A 14,710-nucleotide genomic window follows, 5' to 3' on the forward strand; every position below is an offset into this window, starting at 1 on the left:
TCCGATATATCGGACGCTGAGCTGATGCCGGTTCAGCTCAAGATCTGAGCCGAACCGGCATCGGGAAAGACGGGGTGCCGGCTGTGACTGATAGCCGGCACCCCAGTGTAACACCCGCGATCGGAGTTGTCTCCGATCGCGGGTGCTTAACCCGTTAAATGCCGCGGTCAGCGCGACCGCGGCATCTAACATGCAGCTGGGGGTTCTTTCCCCCACGATCGGCCCCCCCGAACCGTTTTCGGGGTGCGCCGATCGTTGCTATAGTAACTCTGGGGTCCGATCTGGACCCCAGAGTTACCTGCAAGAATTGCCAGTAAGATGGCGTCTGTGACGTCATCTTACTGGCACAGTGCCAGCCTATGCAAGTGTATAGGCTGACACTGATAATACTCTGCAATACATCAGTATTGCAGAATATTAGCATGAAGAAGCAATCAGATGATTGCTTCTTCATGTCCCATGGTATAAAAGTGAAAAAGTAAAAAAAAAAGTTATTCAATAAAAAAATAAAGTCATAAATCACTAAAAATGCCCCAAACCCCCAAAACATATAAAGAGACATATAACTCAAAAAAAAAGTCTAAATCATAAGACAAACCCCACATATATAGTATCACCGCGTCCGTAACAACCCGTAGAATAAAAGTAAATCATTATTGAACCCGCACGATAAACGCCGTAAAAAAAAACTGTTATAAACCCTCCAAAAATTATGATTTTTACCTTTTCAATCCCACAAAAAATGCTATAAAATGTGATCAAAAAACCATATGTACTGCGACATGATACTGGTGCAAAGTACAACATGTCCCGCAAAAAACAAGCCATCAACCAGCTCCGTAGCCAAAAAAGTAACAAAGTTATGCCACTTGGAAGACGGCAATACATAAATGATAGATTTTTCCCCACATTAGGGTTTTGTTTGACAAATTTAGTAAAACGTAAGAAAATATATTCATGTCTGGTATCCCCGTAATCGTATCAACCCATAGAATAAAGATAACATGATTATTAGTCTATACGGTGAACACCAAAAAAAAAGAAGTAAAAAATCCAGTACAGAATTGATGCTTTTCTACTCCTGTCCTCAAAAAAAGTTCCTAAATTTTCAACAATAGGTGATACAAACCCCAAAATGGTAACATTGGAAAAAGCATCTCATCCCGCAAAAAAAATGGCATCACATGGCCCCAATAACGAAAAAGCAAAAATTTTATAGCCTTCAAAAGGGGCCAATGAGGAAACTAAAATCCTGGCAGCTGCAGCGCCCTCCTTCCCTTCTGCGCCTCGCTGTGCCCCCATAAAACAAGTCACAGCCACATGTGGGGGGTCTTTGTACTCAGGAGAAATTGCAGAACAAATTGTATGGTGAGTTTTCTCTTTTTATCTTTTGGAAATGTGTAAATTTTAGGGCTAAATGAACGTATAAGGGAACAATATGACCATTCTAAATTTCACCTCCATTTTGATTCAATTACTATGAAGATCTCAAGGGGTTAACAATCTTCGTAAAATCTGTTTCTCATAGCTTGAGGGGTGCAGATTTGAAATTGGGTTGGTTATATAGGGGGTTTTGATGCTAAATATGTAAAATTTCATTCCAAACTCTATTTATCCCCAAAATAGTCAATTCTGAAAATCCGGAAAAGCGATATTCTTTTTGTAAGCCGCGTGACATCAAAATAAATTATCCAAACATTTCAGAAATTATGAAAATGTAAAGTAGACAAATGGGAAATGTTATTCAGCAACTTATTTAGGTGGTAAATCGATCTGCCTGAAAACGCAATGATTTTGAATTTCGAAAATGGCAAATTTTTCCAAAAATTTATCATATTTTCTTTTTTTTTGTAAATAAACGCAAAACTTATCAGCCAAAATTTACCACTAAAATGAAGTACAACATGTGGGGAAAAAACAATCTCAGAATCGCTTTGATAAGTAACAGTGTTCAAAAGTTATAACCGTATAAAGCGACGCAGGTCAGAATCCAAAAAATCGGGCTGAGCCTTAAGCTACAAAATGGCTGCGTCCTTAAGGGGTTAATCATGGCTAACACAAAAACTGGACACACAAACATTTAAACATGTATATGTAAGACACTCCATGTGATCATGACGTAATTGTGCAGGATTTCCAAAATTCCTAAATAGCAGCAACAAATATAATAGCTATTTTAGTTATCTGGATACATTTTTATATATGTGAAATTGAGATAGATCATACATTATTAAGACTGATGTCTTTTGCACTTGAGGAGACAAAAAGATATACATATGGAAAAAGACAGCATATACAGTACAGACCAAAGGTTTAGACACACATTCTCATTCAAAGAGTTTACTGTATTCTTAAAACTATAATCATTGTAGATTCACACTGAAGGCATTACAAGTTTGAATTAACACATGATGAATTATATATTTAACAAAAAAGTGTGAAATAACTGAAAATATGTCATGTTCTAAGTTCTTCAAAGTAGCCACCTTTTGATTTGATTACTGCTTTGCACACTCTCTTGATGAGCTTCGAGAGGTAGTCACCTGAAATGGTCTTCCAACAGTCTTGAAGGAGTTCCCAGAGATACTTAGCAGTTGTTTGCCCTTTTGCCTTCCCTCTGTGGTCCATCTCATCCCAACCCATCTTGATTGGGTTTAGGACTGGTGACTGTGGAGGCCAGGTCATCTGGTGTAGTGCCCCATCAATCTCCTTCTTGGTCAAATAGCCATTAGCCTGAAGGTGTGTTTGGGGTCATTGTGCTGTTGAAAAATAAGTGATGGTCCAACTAAACACAAACCAGATGGAACTGCTTGCCACTGCAAGATTCTGTGGTAACCATGCTGCTTCGGTATACCTTGGATTTTGAATATTTTCCCAACAGTGTCACCAACAAAGCACCCCCACATCACACCTCTTTTTCCTTGCTTCACGGTGGAAACCAGGCAGGTACCATTCATTCACCTTTTCTGCGTAATACAAAAACACAGTGGTTGGAACCATAGATCTCAAATTTGGACTCATCAGACCAAAGAACAGATTTCCACTGGTCTATTGTTCATTCCTAGCAGTTATTTTAACATAAAGACCTGCTGTACACAGTCTTCTCTTAACAGTTGTTGAAGAGATGTGTCTGCTGCTAGAACTCTGTGGCACTGGCCTGGTCTCTTATCTGAGCTGCTGTTAACCTGTAATTTCTGAGGCTGGTGACTCGGATTAACTTATCCTCCACAGCTGAGGTGACTCTTGGTCTTCCTTTCTTTGCAGCGCTTGGTGGTTTTTGCAACTGCACTTGGGGACACTTTGAAAATTTTCCCAAATTTTCAGACTGACTGACCTTTATTTCTTAAAGTAATGATGGCCACTCATTTTACTTTACTTAGCTGCTTTTTTCTAGCCATAATGCAATAACAGTCTATTCAGTACCACTATCGGCTGTGTATCCACCTGACTTCTACACAACACAACTGATGGTCCCAATCCCACTTAAAACTGACAGGGCACACCTGTGATTTGATGTTCTGGTGACTACCTCTTGAAGCTCATCAAGATAATGCCAAGAGTGTGCAAAGCAGTAATCAAAGCAAAAGGTCACCTATTGAAGAAACTAGAATATAAGACATATTTTCAGCTGTTTCACACTTTTTTGTTAACTATATTATTCCATGTGTGTTAATTCATAGTTTTGTTGCCTTCAGTGTGAGTCTACAATTTTTATAGTCATGAAAATACAGAAAACTGAAGGTTTGTCCAAACTTTTGGTCAGTACTGTATATGGCACAGGTATACCTTAATATTTTCATGGTTATATGGCATAACTAATGAATTTATCACAACCGTCAAATTTTGTAGAGATAAGTATTGCCATATTCCACTGATGTCACTGACTGTTAGTCTGAGTTGAAATCAGATCCTTATTAATATGCTCCATACCAGCTATTTATACCAGCTACTGTGCCTCCTAATCTGTGAGTTATGTACATAGCTACATATAAATACAATAGGCATATTTCATTGGGGTGCATGCCAGAGGAAAGCACCAGAGATGAGTGCATGAAACATTTGTAGAGTTGGTGTCCTTTAGGCTAATAAGTAGAGATGAGCGAACATACTCGTCCGAGCTTGATGCTCGTTCGAGCATTAGCGTACTCAAAACTGCTCGTTGCTCGGACGAATACTTCGCCCGCTCGAGAAAATGGCATCTCCCGCCGTTTTGCTTTTTGGCGGCCAGAAACAGAGCCAATCACAAGCCAAGAGACTCTGCACTCCACCCAGCATGACGTGGTACCCTTACACGTTGATAGCAGTGGTTGGCTGGCCAGATCAGGTGACCCTGGAATAGACTAGCCCCTGCCTGCGCTGCTCGGATCATTCTCAGCCTGGATGCCGTTAGGGATAGAGCTGCTGCTAGTCAGGGATAGCGTTAGGGTGTTCTATTAGATTAGTGTTAGGCAGGAGTGATTCTACAAGAACCCAACAGCCCTTCTTAGGGCTACAATAACGTTATACTTTTTTTTTTTTTTATTTGCTTGTGGCTGGGCTTGCTAGCACTAGTAGTGCAGCTAGTACCATATTGTGAGGAATTTGCAGGGGGACTTGCTACCGTTGTGTTTAGCTCTTAGTGACACACATATCCACCTCAAACACCGAAGTGGGACAATTTATTAGGGGTTTGAGTAGAATTAGGCAGAGTCTGCAGATTTTTTTTTTTTTTTAGCTGTATTTCATTTTATAGCTCAAACTCATCTTGCAAAGCAGTGTGCTCTCATTGTAGGCTACAAAATAGCCATAGGAGAACCCCAACGGCTTACTTAGGCCTACAATAGCGTTATATTTTCCTTTTTTTTGTTTGCTTGTGGCTGGGCTTGCTGGCACTAGTAGTGCAGCTAGTACCATATTGTGAGGAATTTGTAGGGGGACTTGCGACCGTTGTGCTTAGCTCTTAGTGACACGCATATCTACCTCAAACACCGAAGTGGGACAATTTATTAGGGGTTTGAGTAGAATTAGGCAGAGTCTGCTGATTTTTTTTTTTTTTTACCTTTATTTCATTTTATAGCTCAAACTCATCTTGCAAAGCACAAAATCCAGTTGTGTGCTGTCAGTGTAGGTTAGAAACTAGCCATAGCAATAGGATAGCATCGTTTTGTTTTTTTCAAGTTTACACTTTAATTTGGAAAATGTTTAACCCGAGGGCTAGGGGTAGAGGACGAGGGCGTGGACGTGGGCGTCCAACTACTGCAGGGGTCAGAGGCCGTGGTCCTGGGCGGGGTGAGACACCACCTGCTGATGGGGGAGCAGGGGAACACCGCAGAGGTACACTCCCTAGGTTCATCATGTCTCAAGTTACTGGGACTCGTGGTAGAGCACTGTTGAGGCCAGAACAGTGCGAAGAGGTGATGTCGTGGATTGCGGACAATGCTTCTAGCCATTTGTCCACCAGTCAGTCTTCCACGCAGTCCACCCATGTCACCGAAATCGGCACTCCTCCAGCTCCTCCACCTCAGCCTCCTTCCCCCCAGTCTGCCCCCTCCCACCAAAATTTGGCATTTGAACCGGCATACTCTGAGGAACTGTTTTCTGGACCCTTCCCACAGTCACAAACCACTTGCCCTGCTGCTGCTGAGCTATTTTCCGATGCCCAGGTTTTCCACCAGTCGCAGTCTGTGGGTTATGATGACATTATTCATGTAGTGGAAGAAGTGTGTAAAGAGGTGTCGGACGATGAGGAGACACGGTTTCAGACAGTGGTGAAGTTGTTGTCAGGGCAGGAAGTCCGAGGGGGGAGCAGACTGAGGGATCGGAGGATGATGAGGTGACAGACCCAAGCTGGGTTGATAGGCCGGGTGAACACAGTGCTTCTGAGACGGAGGCGAGTCCTATAGCAGAACAGGTTGGAAGAGGCAGTGGTGGGGCCAGACGGAGAGGCAGGGCCAGAGCTGGTGCATCAGCGCCAAATGTTGCCCATAGTCAAGTTCCCGTGGCGAGGGCTAGATTTTCAGAAGTTTGGAGGTTCTTTAAAGAAACACCGGATGACCGACGGACTGTGGTGTGCAACCTTTGCCAAACCAGGATCAGCAGGGGTTCCACCACTACTAGCTTAACTACCACCAGTATGCGCAGGCATCTGAATGCTAAACACCCCACTCAATGGCACCAAGCCCGTTCACCTCCGGCCAGGCACACCACTGCTCCTTCCCCTGTGTCATCTGCTAGTCAGCCCCCTGCCCAGGACCCCGGCCCAAACACCTCCCGTGCGAAAACCCCATCTTCGCCTCCACGATCCTCCACAGCATTCAACAGCGTTCAATTCTCCATACCCCAGACGCTGGAGCGCAAAAGGAGGTATAGCGCAACCCACCCACACGCCCAAGCCCTCAACGTCCACATCTCCAAGTTGCTTAGCCTGGAGATGCTGCCCTATAGGCTGGTAGAGACCGAGGCCTTTCGAAACCTCATGGCGGCGGCCGCCCCTCGGTATTCGGTCCCCAGCCGCCACTACTTTTCCCGATGTGCCGTCCCAGCCCTGCACAAGCACGTGTCAGAGAACATCCTCCGTGCCCTGACCAACGCCGTTTCTGACAAGGTCCACCTGACCACGGACATGTGGACGACTGCTGCCAGGCAGGGCCACTATATATCGCTGACGGCACATTGGGTTAACTTGGTGGAGGCTGGGACCGAGTCTGACCCTGGGGCTGGTCATATACTGCCGACGCCGAGGATTGCGGGGCCTACCTCGGTCCAGGTCTCAAAGGCCTACTATGCCTCCTCCTCCTCCCACCCCTCCTCCACCTCCTCCTCTGAATTACCATCCGTGGGCATGGCGCCATCAGTCGGTAGCTCTAGGCACAGCAGCAGTGCCATCGCTAAGCGACAGCAGGCGGTGCTCAAACTGCTGAGCCTAGGCGATAAAAGGCACACCGCCCAAGAGTTATTACAGGGCATCACGGCGCAGACTGATCTGTGGCTGGCACCGCTGAACCTGAAGCCAGGCATGGTTGTGTGTGACAACGGCCGTAACCTGGTGGCAGCTCTGCAACTCGGCAGACTGACACATGTGCCATGCCTGGCCCATGTGTTAAATCTCATAGTTCAGCGTTTCCTCAAGACATACCCCAATCTGTCTGATTTGCTCACGAAGGTGCGCCGCATCTGTGCGCATTTCAGGAAGTCCAGCACAGATGCTGCCACTCTCAGGGCAGCGCAGCGCCGCCTCCAACTGCCCGCGCACCGACTGTTGTGCGACGTGCCCACGAGGTGGAATTCAACACTAACCATGTTATCCAGAGTTTACCAGCAGCGCAGAGCGATTGTAGACTGCCAGATGTCAACTTCCACTAGAACTGGTAGTCAGGTCAGTCAGCTTCCTCAAGTCTACAATGAGGAGTGGACGTGGATGTCTGATATCTGTCAGGTGCTGAGTAACTTTGAGGAGTCAACACAGATGGTCAGTGGCGATGCCGCCATCATCAGCCTCACCATCCCGCTGCTTGGCCTGTTGAAAAACTCTCTGGTCAGCATGAAGTCGGAAGCTTTAAACTCGTCACAAGAGACGGGGGAAGAAGATTCCTTTGTTGATAGCCAAAGCACCCTTAGGTCTGTTTCTCAGCGCATATCGGAGGAGGTGGAGGAGGATGAGGAGGAAGAGGAGGAGAATGTTGGCGAGACAGAAGAGGGGACCATTGTTCAGTCCTTCACTGTTCAGCGTGTATGGGCAGAAGAAGGGGAGTTGGAGGAGTTGGAGGAGGAGGAAATGGACAGTCAGGCCAGTGAGGGGAGTGAATTCTTGCGCGTTGGGACTCTGGCGCATATGGCAGATTTCATGCTAAGCAGCCTATCCCGTGACCCTCGCGTTCAAAGAATTTATTCCAGCACCGATTACTGGGTATTCACTCTCCTGGACCCACGGTACAAGCAAAATCTTTCCACTCTCATCCCTGGAGAGGAAAGGAGTGTGAGAATGCATGAATACCAGCAGGCCCTGGTGCACAAGCTGAAACAGTATTTCCCTTCTGACAGCGCTAGCGGCAGAGGGCGTACTTCTGCGGGACAAGTAGCGAGGGAGAGTAGGCGACCAGGCAGCTTGTCCAGCACTGGTAGGGCTACGCTGTACAAGGCCTTTGCCAGTTTTATGTCACCCCAGCAAGACACTGTCACCTGTCCCCAGTCTCGGCAGAGTAGGGCTGATCTTTACAGAAAGATGGTGAGGGAGTACGTAGCTGACCATACCATCGTCCTAAATGATCACACAGCTCCCTACAACTACTGGGTTTTAAAGCTGGACATGTGGCACGAACTGGCGCTGTACGCCTTGGAGGTTCTTGCCTGCCCTGCCGCTAGCGTGTTGTCCGAGCGGGTTTTCAGTGCAGCTGGTGGCATCATCACCGATAAGCGTACACGCCTGTCGACTGACAGCGCTGACAGGCTGACGCTTATCAAGATGAATAAAGCCTGGATTTCTCCGCATTTCCATTCTCCACCAGGTGAAAGAAGCTGAACCTGAATAATGTATGCACTCCTCCACATTGTCCTCCTTCTCCTCCTCTTTGTACACTAAAGCAGAGGAAACTGGCTATTTTTTTGCCAGGGCCAACTGGCTCTGGCTATAGTACTCTATGTATTTAATTTTTCTGGAGGGCCACCTACCCTGTCCTCTGTTTTAAACAATTTTTGGGAGTGCCACATACAGGCACTCAATCTATGTAATTTTTCTGGAGGACCAGCTACCTGCTCCTCTGGTTTGAAAACTTTTTTGGACTGCCACATACAGGCACTCAATTTATTTAATCTTTTTGGAGGACCAGCTACCTGCTCCTCTGCTTTGAAAACTTTTTTGGACTGCCACATACAGGCACTCAATCTATGTAATTTTTCTGGAGGACCAGCTACCTGCTCCTCTGGTTTGAAAACTTTTTTGGACTGCCACATACAGGCACTCAATTTATTTAATCTTTTTGGAGGACCAGCTACCTGCTCCTCTGCTTTGAAAACTTTTTTGGACTGCCACATACAGGCACTCAATCTATGTAATTTTTCTGGAGGACCAGCTACCTGCTCCTCTGGTTTGAAAACTTTTTTGGACTGCCACATACAGGCACTCAATCTATGTAATTTTTCTGGAGGACCAGCTACCTGCTCCTCTGGTTTGAAAACTTTTTTGGACTGCCACATACAGGCACTATCCAAATTAAATTGTCTCCATAGCAGCCTCCACATGTCGTCTTTTTAGCTGCCTTCACACGTTGTCTCCATTGCTACCTCCACACGTCATCGCCATAGCTGCCTCCAAAAGTAGTCCATATAGCTGCCTCCATACATGGACCCCTTATCAAACGAGCTGTGTCAGGCAGAATTTTGGATTGTTTTCATGGCTTCCATGTTAACTTTGTTGCCACCCTGCTGTGTAATCCACAAAATATACTGGCAAACTTTTATCATTTACCAATATTATTTCAGTGCTTCTTGCGCATCTGTTTACATTCCCCTCACCCGCCAGAACCCAAACTTATAAGAACGCTACTACACTTGATCTTATACAAAAGGTTCTTAGAAGTGCTGTTTGGGGAGTAGCCTAGAGACAGGGGCTTGGATTGGCGAAAGCTCGCCTGGCAGCGGAGCGCCAGCTCCATCCCAAGATCCAACTAACATAGTTTTAACTGCAGCACCTTTAATCTACTACTAGTTCACTGCCTCCATACATGGTCCCCTTATCAAACGAGCTGTGTCAGGCAGAATTTTGGGTTGTTTTCATGGCTTCCTCATCAAACTTGTTAACTTTGTCGCCACCCTGCTGTGTAATCCACAAAATATACTGGCAAACTTTTATCATTTACCGATATTATTTGAGCGCTTCTTGCTCACCTCCTTTGGTTCCTCTCTGCCACCCATTGGTTTTAAGCCTGAGTCCATTTGGGGTATGTTGCCAAGACACTCTCTAGCCTGCCGCTGCTGCCGCTGCCTCTGCATAGTCCCCTATAGTGTCAGGGTCAATTATTGGATGTTTTAGATGCTATCTAGCCTCATTCGGTCACTCTGTCATTGCCATGCTGTTGCCCATACTTTTGGCATAATGGTGCGATTAAGCAGCCTCAGAGGCATCCATGCATGCTGCCCCTGCTGTTTCCTGTCCATTTCCGTGGTGAGCATTTTAGTGCTCGCTCATCTCTACTAATAAGGTACTCTGAACCTGGCATCAAAATTAAGGAAGCAAGGGTGAGGTGTCTTCCACAGGTCTAAGGTAATGGTCCATGATGTTGTGTGGTGTCATTGCATGCTTGCAGCCATCTTGGTGTAAAGATCACCGCCACTCATCCAATTTTTGGCTAGTTGTCTATCTTTTTAGCAAACCATTATTAAGCTTAGGGCAGACTGTAATGTGGAAATATCAAATCAACAATATACTGCAATATTGTATTACAGAATATTGCATGAGCTTTCAGACAACCTAAGGGAAAAAAAAGCAGTTCTGCAGTGGCCGCGTCCAGAAGGCCATCGAGCCAACCAGAGGTTCGTGGGCTTTGCAAACTACCACCGGCAGTTTATCCCACATTTCTATACTCTGGGTGCTTACCCAGAAGGGGCCTAAGGGCCGAACACTCACGTGCGGTTTCTTTTCCAAAACTTTTTCTCCTGCAGAGAAGAATTACACTATAGGGGATAGAGAACTTTTGGCCATCAAACTTGCCCTGGAAGAATGGCGATATCTTTTGGAGGGGGTTTGCAATCCAGTCTGTATTTACACAGTCTGTATTTACACAGAACCTCCCGTACCTCCATACAGCTCAATGACTTAATCCCAGGCAAGCCGTTGGTCACTCTTCTTCTCCCGCTTCAACCTGATGATCCAGTTCCTACCTGCAGAGAAGAATATTAAAGCGGATGCCCTTTCCCTTGCCTCAGATGTCTTGGAGCAGAGCCGATTCCAGAGAGAGTATATCATCTCTCTGGAACAGTTGGTTGCTGCCGCTCCGGTGGATCTTCGGCAGCTTCCCCCTGGCAAGACGTATGTCCGACCTGCTCTGTGGAAGAGGATTTTGTTTTGGGGACACTCTTCATGCCTGGCTGGGCACCCTGGGGTGCAATGTTTCGTGGCCCTCATCTCCCACTACAACTGGTGGCCTAACTTGGTCAAGGATGTTCGGGACTTTGTGGGGTCTTGCACCTCCTGTGCCCTTAATAAGCCTTCTTGTCTTGTTGGTCTCTTGCTTCCGTTGCTGATACCCAGTCGTCCGTGGTCACACATGGCTATGGACTTTATCACGCACCTTCCATCTTCCTCAGGCAATACTGTCATCTGGGTGGTGACAGACCGGTTTTCAAAGATGTCTAATTTTGTACCTCTTCCAGGTATGCCGTCTGCTCCACGTCTTGCCAGCCCCTTCTTCCAACATATCTTCCGGTTACATGGTCTTCCTCTACACATTGTCCCTAGAGATGATAGAGCACTAAAATGCTCGAGTCGAACTTTTTACGATGCTCATTTCAAATAATGAACCCCATCGAAGTCAATGGGGGACTTGGGCATTTTTCAAGTGGACCAATAAAATGTGTCATTTTATTGAGAAATAAGGAAATCAGTCCTGTTTTTTTTATTCAATGGAATATTCATGGAATTTCAAAAAGGAGAATGACCCGTGTTAAATGCAATGTGTTCTTCACACATATTGTTCTTCACATACTATTGTGAAGAACACCTTTCTGCACTAATGTCTTCTGATAAGTTAGCAGATTATGGAAACATCTGCAATGTGTTCTTCACTGTGTTCTTCACTTGTGTTCTTCACGTAAATGATCCTTAATGATCCTTAAATGATCATGTGTTCACTGTGTTTACTGTGTTCACTGTGTACTTCACTGTTCTTCACTGTGTTTCCTCAAGTGAAACCTCGTTCTGGAGCAGGTGAAATACTCATCCGAGCAACGAGCTGTTTGGAGTATGATAATACTCGAACGAGCATCAAGCTCGGACGAGTATGCTCACTCATCTCTAATTGTCTCTGATCTGGGAGTTCAGTTTGTTTCCTGCTTTTGGCGTTCTCTCTGCTGACAACTGCAGGTAAAGTTGGATTTCTCCTCAGCTTACCACCCTCAGTCCAATGAACAAGTGGAGAGGGTTAACCAAACTCTGGGATGTTACCTCCATCATTTTATTTCTGGCCATCAAGACAACTGGTCCGCTCTGTTGCCATGGGTGGAATTCTCCTATGATTCCCTGGATTCAGAATCTCCTGGCTCCGCTCCCTTCTTCTATGGACAGCATTCACTCCCTCCTCTTCCTCTGCCTGTGTCCTCGGATACCCCTGCTGTTGAGGAGTTGGTACGAGAGCTGAGGTCCATCTGGGAGCAAACTCGCCTTTCATTGTTACAGGCCTCTGCCCATACCAAGATCCCGTCTGACAAGAGACGCAGACCTCCTCCTGTTTTCTCTCCAAGTGACAAGGTCTGGTTATCATCTAGGCACATCCGGCTGAAGATTCCCAGGTACAAGCTTGGTTCACAATTATTGGGTCCTTTCGAAGTCCTGGCTAGCATCTTCCAGTGTCCTACATGCTGTGCATTCCTCCCACCATGCGCATCCCGAACTGCTTCCATGTCTCCCTACTCAAGCCTGTCGTTCTGAACCGCTTCTCCGGCAAGTATCTCCTCCTGGTCCTGTGGCTGACTCCTCTGATATCTATGAAGTAAAGGAGATCCTCAATATGAAGACGGTGAAGAGTAAGCGATTCTTCTTTGTAGACTGGAGGGTGTTCGGGGCAGAGGAGAGATCTTGGGAGCCCGAGGACAACATCCTGGACCATGACCTCCTGCAGAGATTTCTTTAGCCCAACAGGAGAGAGAGGACAAAAGGGGGTACTGTCACAGTGTTCCCACAACCAATATTGCGGGTCGCGGGCTCACCCGTGCCCCTCACTCCCTGCAGGCGCAGCGTCCATGCGCACGCGTCCCCGTGTCCTAGGGCATGCGCCCACCAGCTTCAGGAAATTTAAAGGGCCAGCGCACCATTAATTGGTGCTGGCCATTTTCCCAAAAGGCTTTTTAAACCTGCCTCTCCCATCACACCCTGCTGTATCTTTGTGCCTCACAGCCTTAGAAAAAGCTTCCTTGTGATTCTCCTGCGTTTCTTTGTCTCTAGCATTTATGTATGTTCCTCTGTATCCTTCATTTCTGCCTCCATGTGTTCCTGCTCCCGTGTGTTCCTGCTCCCATGTCCTGTGTGCCTGTATTCCCGATCCCATCTGCTTGGGCCTCCCATTGCTGACCCCGGATTGGACCTTGACGGCCTCGGGTGCCACCATGGGCTAGTCGCTCCCGTGGAACGACCTTATGGTACCCTGCCGCAGCAAGTCCAACCCACTTTGCGGTGGGCTCTGGTGAAAACCAGGTGCCACTTAGATTCCGGTCCAAATTTTGTTGGTAATATGTTCACTTAGCCCTAAAATGTATGCATTCACAAAAGAAATAAGGAGATATCCCTTCCTATAACTTGTTAAGGGTATGAAAACACCCTACATGTAAACGTCATTTCACGCTGCGTCATCTGTGTGGGTATATAAATAACGGAATTATTGTTATTATGAACATCTACACAAAAAACACCTTGGATTTCCCAATGGCCACCTAAAATGACATATTGAGGGAGATGTAACTACACCTTATGTCCCTAAACACATAGAAAAGAGCCCCCAGGAAATCTGAATGAGCCCATATTTCTAATGTGCTAATATAAGACTGGGACTTTTGGGCAGGTTATAGGATTTTAACACTGCTGTTTGCTAGGGAGGAGATTCTTTCAAAGGTTCTTGAAGATTGGAACAACAACTCCATGCTTTATAGCTTAGCTTTATGATCTCTGCTTCTTCAGAATTGGGACAGAATTATTTCAAAAACTGTATATTTAATGTGTCACCTCCAATGTGTCACAGGTAATAAACACAAAATAAAGGGTAGAAATTTGTGTTACATCCCAATGAATTACAAGTCGATTTGGTTGAATAATCCATACAATCTATTTTCATTACATTTGTACAGTATAAACTGGCCAATGCAAAATGCCACAGTTCTTGTTTTCAGCTTCATTTGGTTTCCTAGTGCTGACTCTGCAGAGATAAACATGTTTATTCATAGTAAGTGGCAATTTGTCCCAAAGTATAAATATAATAAGATATGTTTATCTACTGAAAATACATTACTGCATAATAGTCCAAAATAAGCAACTCCAGTGCTATGGGAATTTGTGTTTCTGACAACAGCCTTGCTTTTATGGCCGTGTCCATGTGACCAGCATGGTATGATACAGCCTGTAAGAGCCAATACGATCTGCTTAATTTCATTCCATACTTTGTATTAATCACATGACCACTGCATGGGGCATAGCTGTGGGGGTGCTGGTGAAACTTAAGAGTACAGTGCTGGTTGGCATTTGGTTGGCTACTCTGCCCTGGGTAAGGTATTTCCAGTAACAAGGAAGCAAGATAAGAAAATTCTAAGGCCCCTTCCACACTCGCGTTGCATTTCACGTCAGAGTTTGATCAGGGTGTGATCAGGGTTTGGTCAGTGAAAAACGCACATTTTGCATCAGAGTGCAATCAGTTTTCAGTCAGAGTTTGTTCAGTGTCTCAGTTTTTCACGCGCGTTTTTGATGCAATTTCGATGCAATTTCAATGCGTTTTTCACTCGCAGAAAATGCGCGTGAAATGGACTCAAGGCTGAG

The sequence above is a fragment of the Engystomops pustulosus genome, chromosome 7 (assembly GCF_040894005.1).
Source record: "Engystomops pustulosus chromosome 7, aEngPut4.maternal, whole genome shotgun sequence".
Classification (NCBI taxonomy): Eukaryota; Metazoa; Chordata; class Amphibia; order Anura; family Leptodactylidae; genus Engystomops; species Engystomops pustulosus.